The following is a 21,354-nucleotide window of genomic DNA, read 5'->3' as shown; positions in this document are numbered from 1 at the left end:
ATATTCTGCAATTAAATGCTACTAGTGTTTTCTATCCTCCCTCAAATATATATTTTGGAGACATCTGATTTACAGTGTCAGGCAGATTATTTAGAAATGTATAAACTGCCTTTTAAAGGCCTTTGGTATAAGACCAAGTTTTCATATATCTGGAGAATTCTTTCTGGTGAGAGTACTGTTCTTAGAGATTAAAATTAAGGATAGTAAAGTCTCCAAATTTAGAGTGCATCCTCTTTAAGGGAAACATCAGAAAGAAGAGGATAGTCTTTGCCATAAGAGAAAGAAGTGCTACTATAGTTTCAATATGTACATATATGAATGGATTAATCATATTTTATTTTCTACCTCTAAATATGTACCTGCCTTTCTCATATAGAAGAAAATTAAGTTATTTTTCTCCTTCTATGTATCTTGTTGATTTTTATTCAATAATCTGGGAATGAATATTGATTTTTGCGTATGTTCTAATGTTTTTAAATTTTGAAAACTAACAAAATTGATCAGTAATTTCCAAGGTAGTTATAGATGCATTAATTTCAAAGAGAAGAAATTGGACATGACTATTTTTGTCATCCTTCATGAATTCACTAAATATAATGGAATTTTTTAGAGTTGTTTTGAATCAATTTTTTACTAAATTTATAAATGTAACTTTGAATACTATTTTAGTAATTCACACATGCTTCCAGACTCCTTTATCTTTATATTTTAAATTTTGTGTACCCTCATATTCAAGAATTTTATATCTCACATGATTTTGTCAAGAAAAGTATATATTCTGTTTTTTATGCATTATTTGTCTCAAGAATAGAAATGTCCTGATTTTTCCTGACATAGTTCCCTCTAACTAGAAATTAAGAAAATTCAGTTGGAGCAAAAGCATACACAGTACTTCCCCTTTATCTGCAGTTTGTTACCTGCAATCAACCACGGTCTGAAAGTGTTACATATAAAATTTCATAAATGAACAATGCTAAACTTTCACATTACACACTATTCTGAGTAACATGATAAAATTATGTGTCATCTTCTTGCTCCATACCATCTGGGATGTGAATCATCCCTTTGTCCACTGTACCCATTCTGTATATGTTACCTGCCTTTTGGTCACTAAGCTCAATTTCAGATGAACTGAGCTGTCCAGGGAGGTATTTCAGTGCTTTTGTTCAGGTAACCCTTAATTTACTTATTAATGGCCCCAAATATCAAGAGAAGTGATGCTTACAATTTGAGTATGGCAAAGATAAGCCAAGTGCTTATTTTAAATGAAAAGGTGGAAGTTCTCAACTTAATAATGAAAGAAAAACTTGCACATTGAGGTTGCTATGGTAAGAATGAAATACCATCTGTGAAATTATGAGGAAACAAAAACATATTTTAAAAAAATAGAAGAGAGGGCTAGGGTTGTGGTTTAGATGTAGATCACTTGCCTAGCATGTGTGAGGCACTAGGTTCAATTTTCAGCACCATAAATAAATAAATAAATATCCCTCAACAAATAATAAAATAATTTTTAAAAACTAGAAGGAAAGCCAGTAGAGTAAAGATAGGAGATTATGGAGGAGGGAGGAGGGGAGGGAAAGGAGAAGTGCTGAGGAATGAAATTGATCAAATTAGGTTTGTGCATATACAAATACCTCACAGTGAACCACATTACTATGTAAAATTATAATATACCAATAAAAAAATAAAATGGAAAAAAAAAAGAAAAATTCATGCTAGTTTTGCTGTCACATCTCAAACAGTAAAAGCTATGGCCACCAAGAACGTACTTTGTTAAGCTGGAAAGACGTAAATTATAGGGTTTAGTACTACTTGTGGTTTTAGGCTTCCACTGGAGATCATAGAACATATCCCCCATGAATAAGGGAGGACTCATATAGATAGAAATTGAGTTTATTTTATACCTTAAAAAGTGGAGAGAGAAAATAATTTACACTTAACTCCTTCATTTGTTTTTTTTTTCTAAACATAAAGTACCCTAGATTGTAGTGAAAGGAAAAATAATTTTAGCCACTTTGTTACAGTGAAGATTTTCTGTCATCTCATTGTATATGAAAATCATAAAAACCTTCCACAGATTGAACCAAGAGTAACCTTTGAAATTTTGACATAAAAATTAGACTGTCACTTTACCACTCATACCCAAGGTTGATTTTTTTAAGTTTTATAATAGGAGTTAAGTAGCCTTTGAAGAGGAGGGTTATTAGGGGCAGGTTACAGTAGTTGCAAAGAATGCAAGCAGGCAAGAAACTATATATAATGATATTTTTCAGTAAAATTGTTCTCTAAATCAAAATGAGAATATACTTTATTTTTAGCATTAGGAAACCTTTTAGATGATTACCATGCAACCATTTCAAGGTGTGAGTTTCAACCAAATTCAATTATAAAGTGCCCACACCAATGACTTTAGAATTCACACTCCTTGTAGTTGATTATAATGATCAGAAATAGAGTTGTCTAGTCAGTGAGAGCATTGAAGCCTTTGAGATTTATTCCAGGCTTCTTGATGAAATTTGTCTTGATAACTCTAATATTTATTGTTCATTTTAATCATTAATTAGCTACAAAATTATGCTGTCTGTTAATTATATTTTCTTGTAAAACTTTGGTATCTTGAATTTGTCTTTTCAAATATTTATTGTCATGTAAAGTTTTAATTTTTATGTTTTACCCCTTGAAATTCATTTAAATTTACTTAAAGGCAATCATGATATTGTATTTGTCATAGCAGCTAAGAACATACTAAATGCATTATGAATATTGTTCATCACTTATCTTCATGAATGACTAGTTTTACTTAGCACTTAGAATATGCTATGGGGCATATTCATATGTGTTTACTTTAACTGTTACATGTAGTCCAATTTATGCCTGGTTTTGATCAGTGATAAATGAAAGGATCCTATTAGTTAAATGTATTGCTTCAAGCAAAAACAATTATACTTTTAGACACTCTTAAGAATTTTAGTAATTAAAGGATTTTTTTCCAGTTATACTCTTAAGATGGTCCTTGGCTGGATGTGACAAAATCCTTACTATTGTGGCTTATCCAAAAGGGAGTTTATTATTCTCACAGACGAAAATTCCAGAATTATGTATGCTGGGTTGGTATAGACTATAAAACCATATGTTCAAACTCCTTTCTCCATCCCTAGACATCCTCAAATTGTAACTTTCTTTCCTATGGTCTTGAGATGGTTAATCTGCCTCCAGACACTATGTCTGTTTTTAAAATGGAAGAAGGGGAAATGGTGAGAGTAAAAGCATGTTCCAACGGTGTCTGCTCCTATTTACTAGGATAACAAAAACTTTTCTGTCAGCCTCACATAGAAGAGGTCTGTAATACTGCATTGGTGGAAATTATGTCACATGACCACTCCTAACTTCAAGGGATCATGGGAGGATTGAGTATTTTAATGGAGTTGATGTGCTTCTATATTTGTGGCTTTCTGATGAACAAAATTTGGATTATTTTCCTTATTTAATAAGGAAAGAATAGATACTGTCTACTGCCTATGCTTGCCACGATACTCTTAACTAATGAATATTTTTCTCCTTTTAACTTATGTCATTTTAACTGAAAGTGATTTGTTTTTCTATCTTCTTAGTTTTCTCACTGCAAAGATGGCATGGAAGTTAAATGTAAAAGAATAACCCTATTATTAATATTTAGTGGTAGATATCAATTATTTTACTTTATAATCATATCATACAAAGGTCACTGGAAACAGTGTAAGTGAAGAAGGAAATTAAAATACATTGCTTATACTTCCTTCTCTCTTATCAAGAAATAACTTCCTTATTAACCACATGTATTGTACATAATTCTCTGAATCTGTGTTGTCCAGTGTAGTAGCCATTAGTCATCCATGGTTACTTAAATTTATATTAATTAAAATTTAAAAATCAGTTATTCACTCATACTGGCTGCATTCTAATGCTTAGTAGCCACAGGAAGCTAATGGCCACCATAATGGGCAGCATGAATATAGAATATTGCCATCACTGTAACTAGTACCACTGGATAATGATATGTTACCCATTTAAATTTATTTCATATATCAAGGAAATAAAATTAAGAAAATATATTATTGATTTTTATCGCTTTGCCCCTGAATACTTTTACATTGAAAAAAGCAAAAGTAGTCAGTTTTATAATAGCTGAAATAGCCTGACAAAATCTGTAGAGGTCGATTTGTATCAATACTCATAGTATCAGGTCATCAGTTTTTATATTCTAAATCATTAAGACCCAAGCACATCCACCAAATTCAAGGGAAAATATAGACTAAGCAATAAAAATGTTAAAAATTCTAGCATGATAATCAAATAGGAAAATAAGTAATATAGCACATTTGGTATAAAGTATTTCAAAGACAAAGTTTCTCTTGATCAAATAGGAAAATAAGTAATATGGTACCTTTAGTAGAAAACATTTTAAAGACTAAATTTCTCTTTCTTGCCAACATTACCTTTTTAATAATGTCCTTTCTGTCCTTGAGGTGAGCTTCCTGAGCTCCCAACCACAACCCTCAGTGTTTACTTAGTCACTACCATTTCCTCATTGCAGCACTACCCCAAGGCCAAAGCTCCCAGATATTTCCTCTTCCTCACCACTTCTTCCAACAACAATTATCCATCTTTCCTCTCTTAATCTCAGATGGCTACTTTATGCTGTAAAAAATGGAAAATAATGAGAGTTGAGATTTTGGCTAGGTTTCAGTTATATGGGATGAACAAGTCCTACAGACCTAATGTATGATATAAGCCCTATATATAACAATATTTTACTGCATACTTAACAATTTGCTAAGGGGTAGTAATATATTAATTGTTGTTATCACACAGAATGCTAATAATAAAAAGGATGGGAGAAAAATTTGGAGGTGATGCACTGGTTTATGACCTACATTATACATAGTTTCACAGGGGTATACTTATCTCCAAACTCACCAACTTGTGTACATTAAAAATGTACATCTACATATGGATTTCCAGTTTTTCCAGCACCATTTGTTAAACCTCTATCTCTCACCCTGCACAAAAATCAACTCAAAGTGGATCACACAGACTTAGGCACTGGAATAGAGACCCTGTGCCTAATAGAAGAAAAGTAGGCCCAAATCCTCACCATGTTGGTGTAGGCTCGACTTCCTTAACAAGACTCCTAAAGTGCAAGAAGTAAAATCAAGAATCAATAAATGGGATGAAAATTAAAAAGCTTCTTTTCAGCAAAGGAAACAATGATGTGAGGAGACAGCCTACAGATTGGGAGAAAATCTTTACCACATGCATCTCTGATACAGCATTAATCTTTAGGATATATAAACAACTCAAAAAATTTAATACACACACACACACATCACACACAATAACCCAATTAATACATGGGCTAAGGAACTGAACAGACACTTCACAGAAGAAGAAATACAATTGATCAACAAATATATGAAAAAGTGTTCAACATCTCTAGCAATTAGAGAAATGCAAATCAAAATCAAAACTATTCTAAGAGCTCATCTCACTCCTGTGAGAATGGAAATCATCAAGAATACTGGCAAATAGATATTGGCAAGGATGTGGGGAGAAAAAGGCACACTCATACATTGCTTATAGGAATGCAAATTGGTTCAACCACTATGGAAAGCAGTATGGCAATTTCTCAGAAAACTTGGAATGGAACCACCATTTGACCCAGCTATCCCACTTCTTGGTTTATACCAAAGGTCTTAAAATCAGCATACTACAGTAATATAGCCACCCCAATGTCAATAGAAGCTCAATTAACAATAGCTAAACTATTGAACCAACCTAGGTATCCTTCAATAGATAAATGGATAAAGAAAATGTGGTGTGTGTGTGTATATATATATATATATATATATATATATATATATATATATATATATATTTTTTTTTCCAATGGAATATTACTCAGCCTTAAAGAAGAATGAAATTATGGCAATTGCCAGTAAATGGATGGAATTGGATAATATCATACTAAGTGAAATAAGCCGATCCCCCCAAAAAACAAAGGCAGAATATTTTCTCTAATATGCAGATGCTAATTCACAACAAGGCAGGGGGCACTAGAGAAGAATAGCAGTACCTTAGATTAGGTAGAGGGAAGTGAAGGGAGTGGACGGGAGGGGATGTGGGGATAGGAAGGATAGCAGAATGAAACAGACATTATTACTTTATGTATATATGTGACTGTATGACCAATGTGATTCTACAACCTGTACACCCAGAAAAATGAGAAATTATATCCTATCTATGTATGATATATTGAAGTACATAATTGCATTCTACTGTCATATATAATTAAGTAAAACAAATTTTAAAAGTTATAAAAAAACAGTAATAAGTAAAGCAAAAAAAAAAAAATGTTTCCTGGGGCTGGGGTCATAGCTCAGTGGTAGAGCTCAGTGCTCAGTGGTAGAGCGCTTGCCTCACACATGTTGAGACAATATGGATCAAAATAGATTTGATCCTCAGCACCACATAAAAATAATAAAAAATAAAGGCATTATGTCCATCCTCAACTAAAAATATTTTCTTAAAATTACAGCTTTCTTTATGTCAATCATGCCTCAATAAAGTGGTTTAAGTCTTAACTAGGAAATGTACTATATTGTTCCTAAGTAATAGAAGTTTTCAACATTCCCCAATCAGTTCTTCAGAGCACTAAATCCATTAGGTATTGGGAAGTAGTCCATAAGAAAAGGTAAAATAAGATGAAACATGTGCATGGCCTTTCTTACCATAGTGATGGACCATGTACATCTCCATACCTAGGTCACTGAAAAGTCCTGCCTATTACCATTGCTTAACTCAGCATTTCTCAATCATTTCTTGGATAAAGCATTTTTGTAGACCATGTTGAAGCATAGTTTAGAGAATGTTGTCTTAGATTTACATGTCTCTAAGTCACTTTAATTCTCTACATATGTTTTTACCAAATTAATCTTTCAGAAATCTTTTCCCTTAGCACCATGTCTATAATTTGTGAAGTTGTTACCAGGCTGACATTTGTACCTCTCACCACAATGTACCTACCAGGGACCAAGTAACTCGGCTTTCTCTAGAATGAATTATCTGAGGGAAAAAAATTTATACAGCATTCTACAAAATCAGCCTTCTTTATAAAAATGTATTACTATATTTATATTTAAAATATTGGTTAATTATTAAACTTTCTATGACAGTTTTAAAGAGGAGTACACAATATATGGCAATATTTAAAGACATTAAAATGCCTGAATACATTTTAGCATTTTAGACTTTATAAAGTCTAAAGGTCAGAAATCACACAACTTTTTACATTCTGCTTAAAATGGAAAGTTTTGTCTATTCTTTCAGTGTTTAATTATAGAGAAGTTCAATGGGGATATGTAAGGAACAATAAATTCTGTTTATACTTATTTTATCTTATTCTTTTAAGTTTATATTTTATTTTCTAAAATGCATAATATATTAGTGAAATAGTACATGTATAAATATTTGAATAAATATGGATCAACATTTATTGTGGAGGCAGTTCAAAAAAATAGTAGATATGTACAGTCAAGAGGGTCAGGAGAATGCCACTTGTCGGTATGTCAGATGTTCTCTGGGCCTATAATTAAGTGTCTTTATGTTTTTGATTATAGTACTTTTTTTTCCCCTAAAAATAACTTATAATATGAAATTAAAGATCTTAGGTAGATTTTTCTGATTTAATTGTTTCTTTCATTTATTTACTTTAATGCCTCTTTACTGAATAGCAAACAACTTTTCCCATATGGAGCATAAAGATTATAATCACAAATGGTCAGTAGTCTTAGTCTTTCCATTTTTTTAAATAACCAGGATTCATGTTTTACTTTATCTTCTCTGACCCTTAAAGCTTAGGTAAATTGTAAAGTAAATAGTAATTTGTCCTAAATTAATTAGAAATATCCCTTTCTCAACCAACTTCCAAATTTCCTCATATATGCTTTTAAATCTTTATATTAAAATTCTTCAATATTTAAGGCATACAGATTTATCCTCATATATACCTATTTAGCTCTATCTACCTAAATCTTGTTTCTTTAAAAGAAAATATATAATATTTTCCTAACATTTAGAAGATTCTTCAATTTATTAGTTGTGATTTTAAAATTTTTGAAAGGTCAGGGTGAAATATTTTGAATCATTTTGTCTTTTTAATCTCCTGTATACTCCTAATTATTTTACATAACCTTTGTATAACAAATTTTGTCTCTTTTTTCTAAATTAATAAAATATTGCTCAGAGCCTTTCTTCTGTGGAATTGGATAATCCAGTTTTCCACATTTTTCAGGGTTTCCCTACTCTTCCTGATGGTTCAGGAGTCTTTGGAGGCTTATGAGTATACAGAAAATAAATCCCTCAGTGTATATTACAATTCTGTCTTTTTTTCCTGCCTGGAAATCTTGATTATTCTAGGTCATTTTCTAATATCAAAAGTTTTTTTCAGTACACACTACCTTTAATGCTTTTCTGGGGTGAGGAAATCTAGACATTAGGAATATAGTCATACTTACCATCTTGAAAAGTAAAATGTACCTGTTTAATTTTAAAAGACAAGCACAATTACTTTCTCAATCTTCTTATCCTACAACCTTATTCATCAATTCTCGGCAGTTTGCTTGGTAAGAGATTCTAAAGAATGTAATAAAGGGAAACTAGGTAGATCAAAGATGGAAGTGAGAGCTATAATTCTATAATGTTAGTTCCTACTATCTACAAAGTTATTGTAGCTAGGGAGCATTTTTAAGGAACTTGCCTGTTATACTGACCTTTTTTAGAATCAGCTTATAGCCTATTATATAATTTATTGCCTAAATCACAACACCTTTTGGGGGGGTACTGGGGATTGAACTCAGGGTCCCATGACCACTGAGCTCCATCCCCAGTCCTATTTTTGTATTTTCTTTAGAGACAGGGTTTCACTGAGTTGCTCAGGGCCTTGCTTTTGTTGAGGCTGGCTTTGAACTTGCGATCCTCCTGCCTCAGCCTCCGAGCCACTGGGATTATAGGTGTGTGCCACCATGCCTGGCTTGAGACCTTTAATAATGAAAATTGGATGTCATTTTTTAATAATGCCAAACAACAAGTTGTAAACTGATTTTCCAGAATAAATTTAATGTATGATCACTTTATAGAAAGGAGGAAATTAAGTATCAGTTCTTCACAAACTGAATTACTAGGCTTATGGGTTCTTTCTTGGAAAACCTTAGGTTAACATGTTTATAATCTATTTAGCAAGAGGAACAAGTAAACTGGCTATTGGAATATGATATAATAGATCCTGTGATTGGGTACAAACGTGGGATTCCTTTAGATTATGACAATATCTTCAATTGCAAATAGTAGAAAATTCAATTCAAAGTTACTTAATTTAGAATGGAAATTTATTAGCATATGTAGTAGAAATATTGTGTGGGCCTCAAGCATAGGATGCTGATGTTTCTTGCTTCATTGTTCAACTTTTTCCATTTGACATTCTCATAGCAGGTGCAGAACACACTTTTTTTGCATAACACATTATATTTAAAGGGATTAAGAATTTCCTCTCTTGACCTTCAAATGAAAGTTTTGAGCTTCTCTCTGATTAGACTAGCTTATGTCATTAACCCACACCTGAACCAGTTATTGTGGCAAGGAGGATGGGAATTTCCACCCTATTCCCATGGTTGCTGCAGAAGGGAATGCTGGGGATGTTACCAATAGACCTATAGTCAGTACTTCAAGCTGGAGGAAGCAGATAGTAGAAAGGTTTTCAAAGAGGAGTCAGTGTGTAAACCAAATATTATTTCTTTATACGCTAAATACCTTATAAAAATGTCTTACTCTTTGTTTTCATTCTATTTCCTTATTGGTAGTGTTATGTAAGTAATTGTACATCAAGAGAAATATAATGAATTTTATAAACATGTAAAAATAAGGATTTTTCAGCACTGATAAACAGGACACATTTGGTCATTACCTTATTTCATTCCTTTTTTTTTTATTATCCTGTGTTTTTCTCTGTCAACCCTTTAATGAAATATCTAAATATGAGCTTTTATTCATAACAAGAACTGGTATTGCACTGAAGAAAACTGTGATTGCAATCTTGTTACTGTACCCTCTTCTCAAATATAGAGACATTTTTATAATGTGTTAACATTTTTTTCTGCATTTCCTCATATTTGTAGAAACAACATGAGCTTTGTCTGAAATCGGGCACCGAAAGCCTTGCCTTATATATTATTTGTAAACTACATAAGTTCTGTGATCCTCAGTTTGATCATCTGTAAAACCAGCATAGCAAACTCTAAGTCATATTTTAGTCATCAGAATTTAAAAAGCATGTTTTCATATCTTAGTAAATAATAAATCTCAACTGTGTAGCTCCACTTATTCTATATTCTTTAAGAATCCTCTATGATAGTTACGCTAACCTCTGTATTACTTTTTTTCCCACATTTTCATTTTGCTGTAATATACTAGTGGCACTTTATATTATATGCCAAAGTAAACAAATAAAGTCATTTTTCAAGACAAATATTAATTTTAGATGATTAAATAGGTTTGTACGGAGGTTCCTCTTGTTAATCATAGTAATTATCCTTGGTGAAAAGTGATAGGATACTTGAAAAAACAGTTAATCATTATGGCTATTTTTTGTAGTGTAAATAAATCAAATTTTCATATCTGAGATGAAATCAATAAGGATATAGTAGTATAGTGCTTCAAAGCCCCTTGCCATTTGGTGCTACAAATTAAAGAGATACAAATATGTTTTGCTCTAATTGTTTTTCAAGTGCTTCCGAAAATGTGCATTTTCTTAATGGATTTGGTATTTAATTGACCTGGAAGGAAACTTGGGGTGTGGTAAGGAGGGCACCTTCTGTTGAAAGAGGTTTTCAGACAACAGAGTTTCAGGTATGACTAAGGCAAAAGATGAGATGATTTTGAGAAACTCAGTGGCCAAAGACAGGTATGTTTGAACCCTGGGAGATATTCAGGGAGTCTATCCCACTTTCATTCTTCCAAATGTTTCTTACTAAGTCCCCAAGTATTTAATAAAGGAGGAATAGGAAGAAAACAGGCATACTATTATAGGAAGTTTTGCCCCTTCACTACGGAAACATTTAGAACAACAGCATTATAGAAATTAGTGCCAAATGTTTAGGTTTTATTTAAAGATAATGTCAAAGGTTGGTTTCTCAGCAGTAGTTGTTGAGATAAAACTGAGCATGCAGAATATTTATTTGGGAGTATTCTTGGGGCCAGTTGGATAGAACAAAGGGAAAAGTTGAGCCTGTAATGCAATCTCAGTCAATGCCTCAGCTGATCATTTAGTGATTTCTGAAGTGGCAATGACCCTTCCAGTGAAGTGGGAAAAGGAGACCAGGCATTTGCAACCCTGTTTTAGGTCACACACTGGATATGTGTTTCTTGGAAAAGGAAGTGTAAACTTGAAAAAGATGAATCCTTTTAGCCATGGCAATTGTCATAGTGGTGACTGCTGTGACCTGTATGTCTGTGCCCCTCCAAAATTCTTATGTTGAAACATACTCATCACAGCAGTGTTATTAGAAAGTAAGGTCTTTGGGAGGTGATTAGGTTATGAAGGCACTGCTCTCGAGAATGGGTTTAGTGTTTTATAAAGGGTGTTTTAGAGAACTATCATCCCTCCCCTTCTACTGTGTGAGCATAAATAGAAGATGTAATCCTAGAGAAAGGGGCTCTCACTACACACTTAATCTACTGCATCTTGATCTATCATGGACTTCTAAGCTCTTGAACTGTGTGCAATAAATTCTGTTATTTATAAATCATCTGTTCTAAAGTATTTGGTGACAGTTGAAGGCAGTCAATCAGCAGCACTTGTTGAAATTGGGGAAAATAAGTCCTTCATTTCCTTAGGGAAATATGGGCAGCATATCACAACTTCTTACTACAGATAAGGTCATTATTTCAAATAGGGTCTAGCTAAAAAAAAAATTTAATGTCCAAAATTCAGTATAATTGTAAAATAAATTGAGGTATATTACAAACCAATACATACTACATATTAGTTTTGTTGTAATATTTGTTACATTCCCAAACACACACATATTTTTTAGAAACACATACCACACATATGACTGTGAATATTATACATATTCATAGGGTTGGATTATGAGTGTTGTTTCTGCTATTTTACAGATTGATATTTTCATATAATTTTGTAATAATCAAGTATTGTTTCTTGAAATAAGGTAATAGCATCCAAAGAAATTTTAATGTTCACTACGGAAAAAAAAATCCCATTGCTGGCTGTATGTGTATTCAATTTTTTTCAATTAAATAGTAGAAATAATTATGAGTAAAAATGAAATAATTATAAGGTAAAATTTAATGTTTAAAAACATAAAATTGAAGCCCCAACAACTCTTATTTAAACACACAGTGTTTAGCTTCAGACAAATTGCTTTCAGCAATTTCATTTAGGCAAAAAAAAAATTAGACCAGATATTATGCTCCCATAAAGTTCTTGATGCTTATAGTTACCATTTATTAAGTTCTAGTATGTTCCAGGCAATGTATTATGCACATCGTATTTAATATTTATCCTCTCAAGAGTTATGCAAGCTGACTGGCATTATTTTTGTTTTGAAAAGCGAGACAGTTATAGATGTTAAGTGACTTGCCCAAGGCAATGCCATTTGTAAGTGCTAAATTCCAATTTCCAACCCAGAATTATTGGAAACAAACACAATTTATTTATTCACATATACACATACATAATATATATGAATGTATATGTATATATATGCATACATATTATATATTATACAATGTATGTATAGTATAAATATGTATTTATATTGAATCTTAAGCTACATTCATTATGCTCCATTTAGAATTAGTTTTAGAACATGTCTGGGAAATGAAAATAATTTATATTATAATGTGTTTGCTTAGAAAAGATGATACAAGTTGAAAAACCTTTATCCAAAGCACTTAAGAATAGAAGTGTTTTAGATTTTATAGTTTCTCAGATTTTGAAAATTTGCATAGACTTTACTGGTTGAGCATTCCCAATCCAGAAATCCAAAATCTGAAACTTTTTGAACATAATGTCAGCACTCAAAAATTTCACATTTCATATTGCTTCTCTAGGTATCTATTTTCACAGATACCCAGATAAGCAATAATATGGAATATGAATCTTGAGCAGAAAGGCAATGAAGAACTTGTCAAATGGTTAGGCTAAAAATGTCAGAGAAAGAGGGCTGGGGGCATAGCTCAGCATTAGATCATAAGCCTAGCATACTGAAGGCTCTAGGTTCAATCTCAGCACCAAAAAAGAAAAGTTCAGGAAATATTTCAAAACCCCAGATAAGGCCCTGAGAGTTGGAGGAAATTATCTCACACAGTCCTGTTTCTTCATAAATTCATTTATTTTCATCTGTAATGATCAGACTTTTTACCCCCTTCTTGTTCCTCCCCCACCCTCTTCCTCCACTCTCCCACACAAACTGCAGAACATAAATTTAGACATACCTACACATGCACACTTCATAGGAAAATTGTATTTACTAGCCTTTTGATGTCTTAACTAAATTACTAGGCCTGGTTATTATTTGGACTGTGGGGAGAAAGAAAAAAGTAATTATATGAGTAGGTACCTCAAGATGAAAGGCAAGTAAAGACTGTGAAATTATTCATAAGATAGAAATAGTATACAAACACATAAAAATGTTTGAAACATCTGGTTATTAAACTGTGTTGGATAAATAGAGCCATGAAGAAATCAAAAGAAAAATTTAATGTTATACTGCAGGGAACAAAATCAAATGTATTGTAGAAAAGAAGGAAATGAAGGTTACTATGGACAATTGTTTTTATAGTTATACTCTTTTGTACTATAGCTTATTTTAAAGTTCATGGCTTGCCCAATATTATGAACTGTTCTAGATCAATATTATTATGCAAGTGCACTATTAGGTTATTTTTGGTTGATGAACATAACAAAATCTTAGTATGATAGGGTTAATTACTCTCCTATATTCTCACTATCAGGTGTTACCATCACACTCTGTATCAAAGGTTCATTCAAGGCCACCATGAGAATATTCTATAATCCAGAGACAGGATTCATTTAACAGTAGAGAAGGCAACCAAAATCTTTGAATTCAATATGGTGAAACAGAATGGTCTAGACATAAAGTCTTGGGCACCATTACAAAAAGTACAAGCTTTATAGGTTGCTAGATTTTATCTTGATCCCTGTAAAGGTAAAGAATAGCTCTTAAATATTTTAACCAAGTCATATTTCTTAAATAACACTAATAAGTGAAAACTCCTTTGTAACATTCAGTTTGCTCATTAGTAAGGCCTCCGGTGTTGACTGTGATAAAAGCAGTTAAAATTCTTGTAGGACCTGTCTCAGGAGTCTGACCTTTCCGATTAAGTTCTGACCCCCATCCCCCCATATGAATTCCTGATTTTAGCAACCGATTGCTAACATGTTGTTGTATTGCATACTGTCTATGAAAAAGTATGTTAAAGTGCATTACAGACATCATAACATATTATAATTAACATATATTTCAAATGAGATACTTCTTTCATTTTTATGTCCTAACTACATCAGAAATTTGATTAGTATTAGTGATCCAACAACAAAACAAAAAAGCCCCTAACTCAAAAAATTCTCTGCGTATATTGTGAAGAGGCAAACATTTGGTGTCAATTCAATCATGAATGAAATGCTATTATATAAGAACATCTCCCTGGCTTGTATGGGGGTAATGGGGCATAGGATTTACATATTCTGCAGTAACCAAGAGATTGAAAATATATGTAGCTTTTCCCACAACTTTGCTTAATGAAACTCTCAGTTTGTGCTGTGAAAAGAGCTTATTGTTTCCTTTTTATGTAAATCATCTTAGTTTCTATCTGTTTGTTTAATAGTCTGCAATTTGGGCATAATATATTTTTTTTTCCTTTGGGGCAAGCAAAACAGACTAACAGGAATAAATAAGTATGTATGGTGTCCTCTAAATCTCTCTGTGAGTCTCTCTTCCATCTCTATTTCTCCCTGCCTGTTTATCTATCTGTATTTTTCAGTTTTGCTTTGCCAAAAAAAGAACTATGTATTATACACAGATCAGCCTCTCATGGATTTTCTCTGAATCCAAATGAGATTGTAAGTAGACTTTTGACTTTGTGTTTCCTGGTGTTCCACACATGAGTCAAAAGTCTGGAATAGGATCTCTATTTGCTAGTCTCATTCTCCCGACTTCATGGAAACTCCAAGTTTAGTTATAATCTAACTCAATTTGTCAAAAGTATTTCTAATAATGTTTCTCTTTTTACAAAACACTTACTATAAAACTTTAAAGAGTTCATTCAAATGAGCCAACAAGATAACCTTTATACTTCTCTGTGAGTTGGTATGGTACAGCCATGCCATAGATTTAAATTATAATCTCTTGTTCTCTATATGTCTTTTTATATATAAAGTGTTCATCATTGTGTTATAGAAAGCAAACTAATTATTTTTAAAACCTAGAGGTAAAGGGAAAGGAAAGAGGGTCATAGGAAACTTTATTACAGTGTTGCTTCTGCTTCAATCTTTTGTTCTTGATGTCATCACTACCAGAATTTTAACTGTAGGCTTCTATCATTTTAATAGCATTTTTCCTTTGATCACTCTTGTGATCCAAGCCTTTATGCACAATTTTTGTATTCATAGTTTATATAGGCTTATTCTTCTGAAGATTTGATGATTTATCTATTATAAATTTTAAAACATCATCATTTAAAAATTTTAGAATTACTTTGCTCAAGAATGATGCAGCTCAGGTGAATTAGGACAGGAAGATTAATATCATTCAATTCTTTTTTATAATTTTTGAGATATATTTGTACATCCTTATGATATACATTATGGTAATTCAATACATATATATAATTGTAATAATTAAATAAAAATCAGGGTAACAAGCATTTCCATCTCTTCAGCCATTAGTCATTTTTATGTGCTAGGAATTTCATATTCTTGTAGTCATATTTAAATACATCATAGATTGTTTTAACCAATAGTAACCCTACTGTGATAAAGAAGAACCAAAAGGAATTCTCTACTTTAACTGTGTTTAGGTGCCCCCTTTTGAACTTCTTTATATCCTCTGTCCCCCATCATTCTAAGTCTCTAATGACCAGTTTTTCAGGTATTTTTTAATATTGGCACATTTATGGATATGCAGGGTTGTTTTTCCGAGTTTGAGACATCAAATTATAGACTTAAGTAAATATCTCTGATGTTTCACCACCAGATGATACCATATTTGAATTTTCTTCCATTTTGTTTTTAACTTGTATAGGGAAGAGTGGAGAAAAGAAAAAGGGAGAATTGGTAAGCTCTCCATCTCTTTCCTTATAGCATTCTGTTGTTTTAATTTTTCCTTAAGAAATATTTCATAGATCTCTTTCCTGTACCTGCTTTGTTTGTCCATGTTTATATTTCATCATTTGAGAGAAAACCACCTACCACCACTCTGAAGATATTTGCCAGAAAATGGTAGAGAGCAGCATCTATTCAAACATCTGGTAGTGATTATCTATCAGTTATCATTGTTCATTAGTACCCTACTTCAAGATTGAAGGTCTGTATCCCTACCTCCCTCATACCTCCCGCACACTATCACAGAGCCTACTGATTCATTCACATCTTTGAGCTAAATTTTCCACCTACCATGTTACTGTTGTTTTGTGTATGGAAGTGAAAAGATTTAATTGGATATTGTTGAAAAGACACAGAGACTAACTCTCAATTTTGTATACATGATTCTTCCCTTTCCCTCTGCACCACCTCCTTTCCTTGATGAGAAAATTGTCTTCTCCATGGTAACAATATAAAAAGCATTCTGGTTTTCCATAGTAGTTGTTACAGAGCAAAGGAATCAAAAAGTAGATAAGGTTTAAAAATGAAAAAGGGGGAGGGAGCCAGCTGGGAAGAAAGCCTAATGTTTATGAGTGGGTGTGGAGAGAGAAGAATGAAGAAAGAAGTTGAATGAGGAAAGCCAAGCTAAGAGGAAAGTGTTATTTCTGTATTCCAGAAAGCTGTGAGCCTTCCTTTACTGGAGGTGATCACTCCCTAAAATATAAGGGCTTTATTGTGAAATTCTTCTAGGCTTCACTCCTAGAGGCCTGCTTGTCACAAAATAGCAACACTCAAATTTCCTCAGGACTTATAGTCCATTATTTTTTTCTTTTTAATGTAACTTTTTAAAATATTTATTCTCTTTTTTTAGCCACAGTACTGGGGACCATACCCAGGATCTCATGCTTGCAAGGCAAGCACTGTGCTCTTGAGCTACATTCCTAGTCTCCAATATAAACACTCTTTTGAGCTCAATGTTACATCTCAGTTCAAATGGACTTTTGGGAAGGGAGTGAAGAAGACATGAGAATACACCAGTCCCAACTGTGGAGGCCATTGGTTAAACCAGGTCAGCCACAAAGAGCAAGGTTCTCACTGCTTTTTACACCCTGTGCTCTATACACTATAGAATTTCATAACTTTTTTTCCTGACTTTCACAGATTATAGAATAGCCTAAAGAAGTATTGTCAAATTGTGAAAGCATTTTATGTTAAGTAACCATAGAGACATTGCAGTAAGCTGCATAATGCCCCTTTTTCCCAGAGATGTCCATATCCTAATCCCTGGTATCTCTGGTTATGTTACCTTAAATAGTGAAAGGGACTTTGCAGGTGGGATTAAGTTAAAGTTGTTGAGATGGGGTTATTATCCTGGATTATTCGACTGTTTCCAATGTAGTCAAAAGGGTTCTTATAAGAGAGAAGACAATGTGATGATATAAGCAGAGTCAGAGAGAAAGATTAGAAGATGCTTTGATACTGTGTTTGAAGATGAAGGGCAGAGCCAAAAGCCAAGCAATACAGGTAGACTCAAGAAACTGGAAAGACAAGGAAAAGAATTTTCCCTTATACTCTTCAGAAAGAACACAGGCTCTGCTACCACCTTAATTTTCGACCATAAGTTCCATCTTTTCAAACTTCTGACTTCTAGAACTGCAAACTAATCAATGTTGGCTTTTTTTAAAGCCATAAGTCTATAATAATTTGTTACAACTGCCATAGGGAACTAATATAGCCATGAATATTTAGTAATAACAAATTTTGCATAATTTCAGCAGAGGATTTCTTAATAAGGTTTATTTTTCCTTAATGATAAGGAATGAAACTAGGGAATAGAAATAATGTCATGATCCACTACATTTTAACCATAGAAATACATATTTCCAGTATTAAAAAAGATGACTAATTTGAATATATGTATGGAATAACAATGAAACAGAGTTTTTACAAAAGCAAATCCAGCTAGGCATGGTGGTACATGCCTATAATCCCAGTGACTCGGGCTGAGACAGGAGGATTCCAAGTTTGAAGCCAGCCTCAGGAATTTAGCAAGGCCCTAAGCAATTTGTCAAGACCCTATGTCAAAAAATAAAAAGGTCTAGAGGATGTGGATCAGTAGGTAAAAGCCTCTGGGATCAATCCCCAGTACTAAAAAAAATACAGCACATCACTGGTAATCAATTTCATTAGCCAAAGTATATCTATTGACCAAGGCTGACATCAATAGTGTAGAGATATATAATCCTAAACAGGGAGTAGCAGCAAATATTTTGTGTAATAATGCAATCTGCCACAGAAGATATGCCACAATATTTTACTAATAGAAGTACATTTTCAAAAATTTTATAGGCCACTCCTTTAAACCGGGCACAGTGGCACACACCCATAACAATAGAGGCTAAGATGGGAGGATGGCAAGTTCTAGGGCAGCCTCAGCAACTCAGAGAGATCTCATCTAAAAATAAAAATGGCTAGGGATTTAGCTCAGTAGTAAACTTCCCCTGGGTTCAATCCCTGTAACAATAAATAAGTAAATAAACAAACAAATAAATAAATAAATGGCAAGTATTGAATTGGAAATTTCTCCAAAATGAAGAGAAGTGAACCAATTGTATAGGATTTTTTTCCCCTCAATGTTTTAACACATTGAATTCTTTTTGGAAATGGGGTTGCAATGAAGCATTGCTAGATTTGATGGCATGAGAACCAAAGCCCTAGAGGAGGGAAAGTGAAGAATAAATTTAAGATTAGGAAGCAGAGTAGCCTGTAGAGAAGGCTTGTGACACATGGACAGGGCTAGGCTTAGGTGTCAGAAAGATCTGAATGCAAATGCTGTTCTACACATAATAAGCTAGCTGTCTTTGGGGAAATTTTTAATCTTCTCTGAGCCTATTGTGTGTGTGTGTGTGTGTGTGTGTGTGTGTAAAAATGGATGCAGTACCCAGATAGGAAGAGTCATAGTCAGGATTAAATAATTATGATAAAACATCTAATCCAGGTTCTGTTACATTATACCTGCTTAAGAAATTGTAGCTAAAACATAATGGAGGAAAACACTCAAAATAGGAGGATGTGGGCCATTTCATTCACCTTCATGACTTTTCAGTTTTGTGACCTTTGGTAAATTGCATAACCTTTCTGTGCCTTACAGTTCAGCACAAGAGTACCTATCTCACACAGTTGCTCTAAGTTATATATATAAAATACCTACAACAGTATCTGGCACATAGGAAAAGCATAATAACTAGTTATTTTGTAGTTATTATAATTGTTATGTTTAGGAGTTTGAATTGTAAGGCAAGGAAGAATCACTGAACTTTTTAACACAGTAGCATGAAAAATTTTAATTGGTATTTCCAGTAAAAATTACTTTTAAGTAGATGGGGATTAGAGGCAGATATTACTACTAAAAGATTATAAAATGTGAACTGAGGAAGTACTCAATGTTGGAGCACTTGTCTATCATGCATAAGTCCCTGGGTTCAATCCCCAAGATAGGAAGAAAAATAATTACAAGATGGATATTTATTAAGCCAAAAGTTTTTATCAGTTACATCTCTCATCTTCCTAATCTTTTGTAATTTTTAACCTCACATCTTGTTGCTTGCCATATAAATATTTAATATTCCCAACCCTTCTTCACTAATACATGTACTTTAAGTTGCATTTGTTACTTTTGAAATACTTGTGTACAGTGACATCCTTTTTTGAGCAAAAGCATGGAATTCACTTTTTGCCTCTGGCATACCTACTTTTGTAGTTTGAATTGAAACGTTAGCCTCCTTAAGACTATCTTAAAGAAAATTTCACCTGAAAGTAAGGCAGATCATTACGATATCAAAGACAGAGAAAAAGAGGGGGAAACATTGAAGTACTGAAAATTGGAACCAACCCACAGTAGTGATTTATTACTATTATCATTTTTGTCTCCTATGAATCTCATGCTACTGAAGCGTAAAAAGGTAGCAAAGAGTAAGCAATTTTGCTTACCTGAAAACAAAACAGAAAAGTGTCTAGTTAGAGAATTGTTGTTAAAACCTTTCTGCAGGAATTACTGCTTATTTTTAAATTACTTGAATTTTATTGAAATTAGTGTTAATAATGAGCAACCTTCCCAATAAAACAGAGAATTAAACTTAACACATCTCTATAATGTAAATGGCTTGATTAAATATGCCATATTACAAAAACCATTTAAGAACTGATTATATTTGCTCTTGGAGCAGATCTAGAAGCTCACAGTTTAGAAACTGCACATATTTTCCTATCAAACAGTACATAAAGTTTCCATATTCCTCAGAATCAGGTTCATTTGAGACTTGTGTATTCTTGGAACTATGCCACATAAAGCAATTCTCCCCCCAAGCTCAGCTCCTTTCCCACTGCAGTGCAAGTGTGTGATTTACTGGCACAGTGTATTAATGTAGACTCGTCTTTATAGGATAAGAACTAGTATGGTCTAGGGAATTTGGAAAGTATGTCTGAGATCCTCCCCATAGAATATGCCCCCTCCTTTAAAAGCTGTCATACTGCAAATTCCAATTGAGTTAAAGGCTTTTGTGCTCCTATAGGGAAATATATTCTATTGTAATTTTTATATCCCCCAATAACAGTCTGTTCTTTGTTTACTGAAGAGAGCTTTTTATGTCATAAAAGGGTATTTTTTGATAGAGAAGCAGAATCATTCTTTATTATGGAGACTTTTTTCTTACAACAGCAAAAATAAATAGCTCATATCTTAAGCTCCTGATCAATGTCTAACACCTCCTACCCCCAGCAACACTTCACTGCAAGTGTATTAACACTCTGTAATAGCAACTCCACTCACCTACCAAAAAATGATCTTCACAAATGATTTACAGCTAAACCAGGGCTTAAATACATAGCACCCAATCAAAGGCATTTTTTTTATCTTT

General features: G+C 33.0%; 1 protein-coding gene across 7 annotated transcripts in view; it reads left to right on the top strand.

Moving 5' to 3' along the window:
- The window catches only part of Dmd (dystrophin), a 2,062,171-nt gene that overhangs the window by 1,401,502 nt on the left and 639,315 nt on the right, over positions 1–21,354 (top strand). The gene's annotated exons all lie outside the window — the stretch shown is intronic.

The sequence above is a fragment of the Marmota flaviventris genome, chromosome X (assembly GCF_047511675.1).
Source record: "Marmota flaviventris isolate mMarFla1 chromosome X, mMarFla1.hap1, whole genome shotgun sequence".
NCBI classification, from domain to species: Eukaryota; Metazoa; Chordata; class Mammalia; order Rodentia; family Sciuridae; genus Marmota; species Marmota flaviventris.
This window is presented reverse-complemented; position numbering and strand designations above follow the sequence as displayed.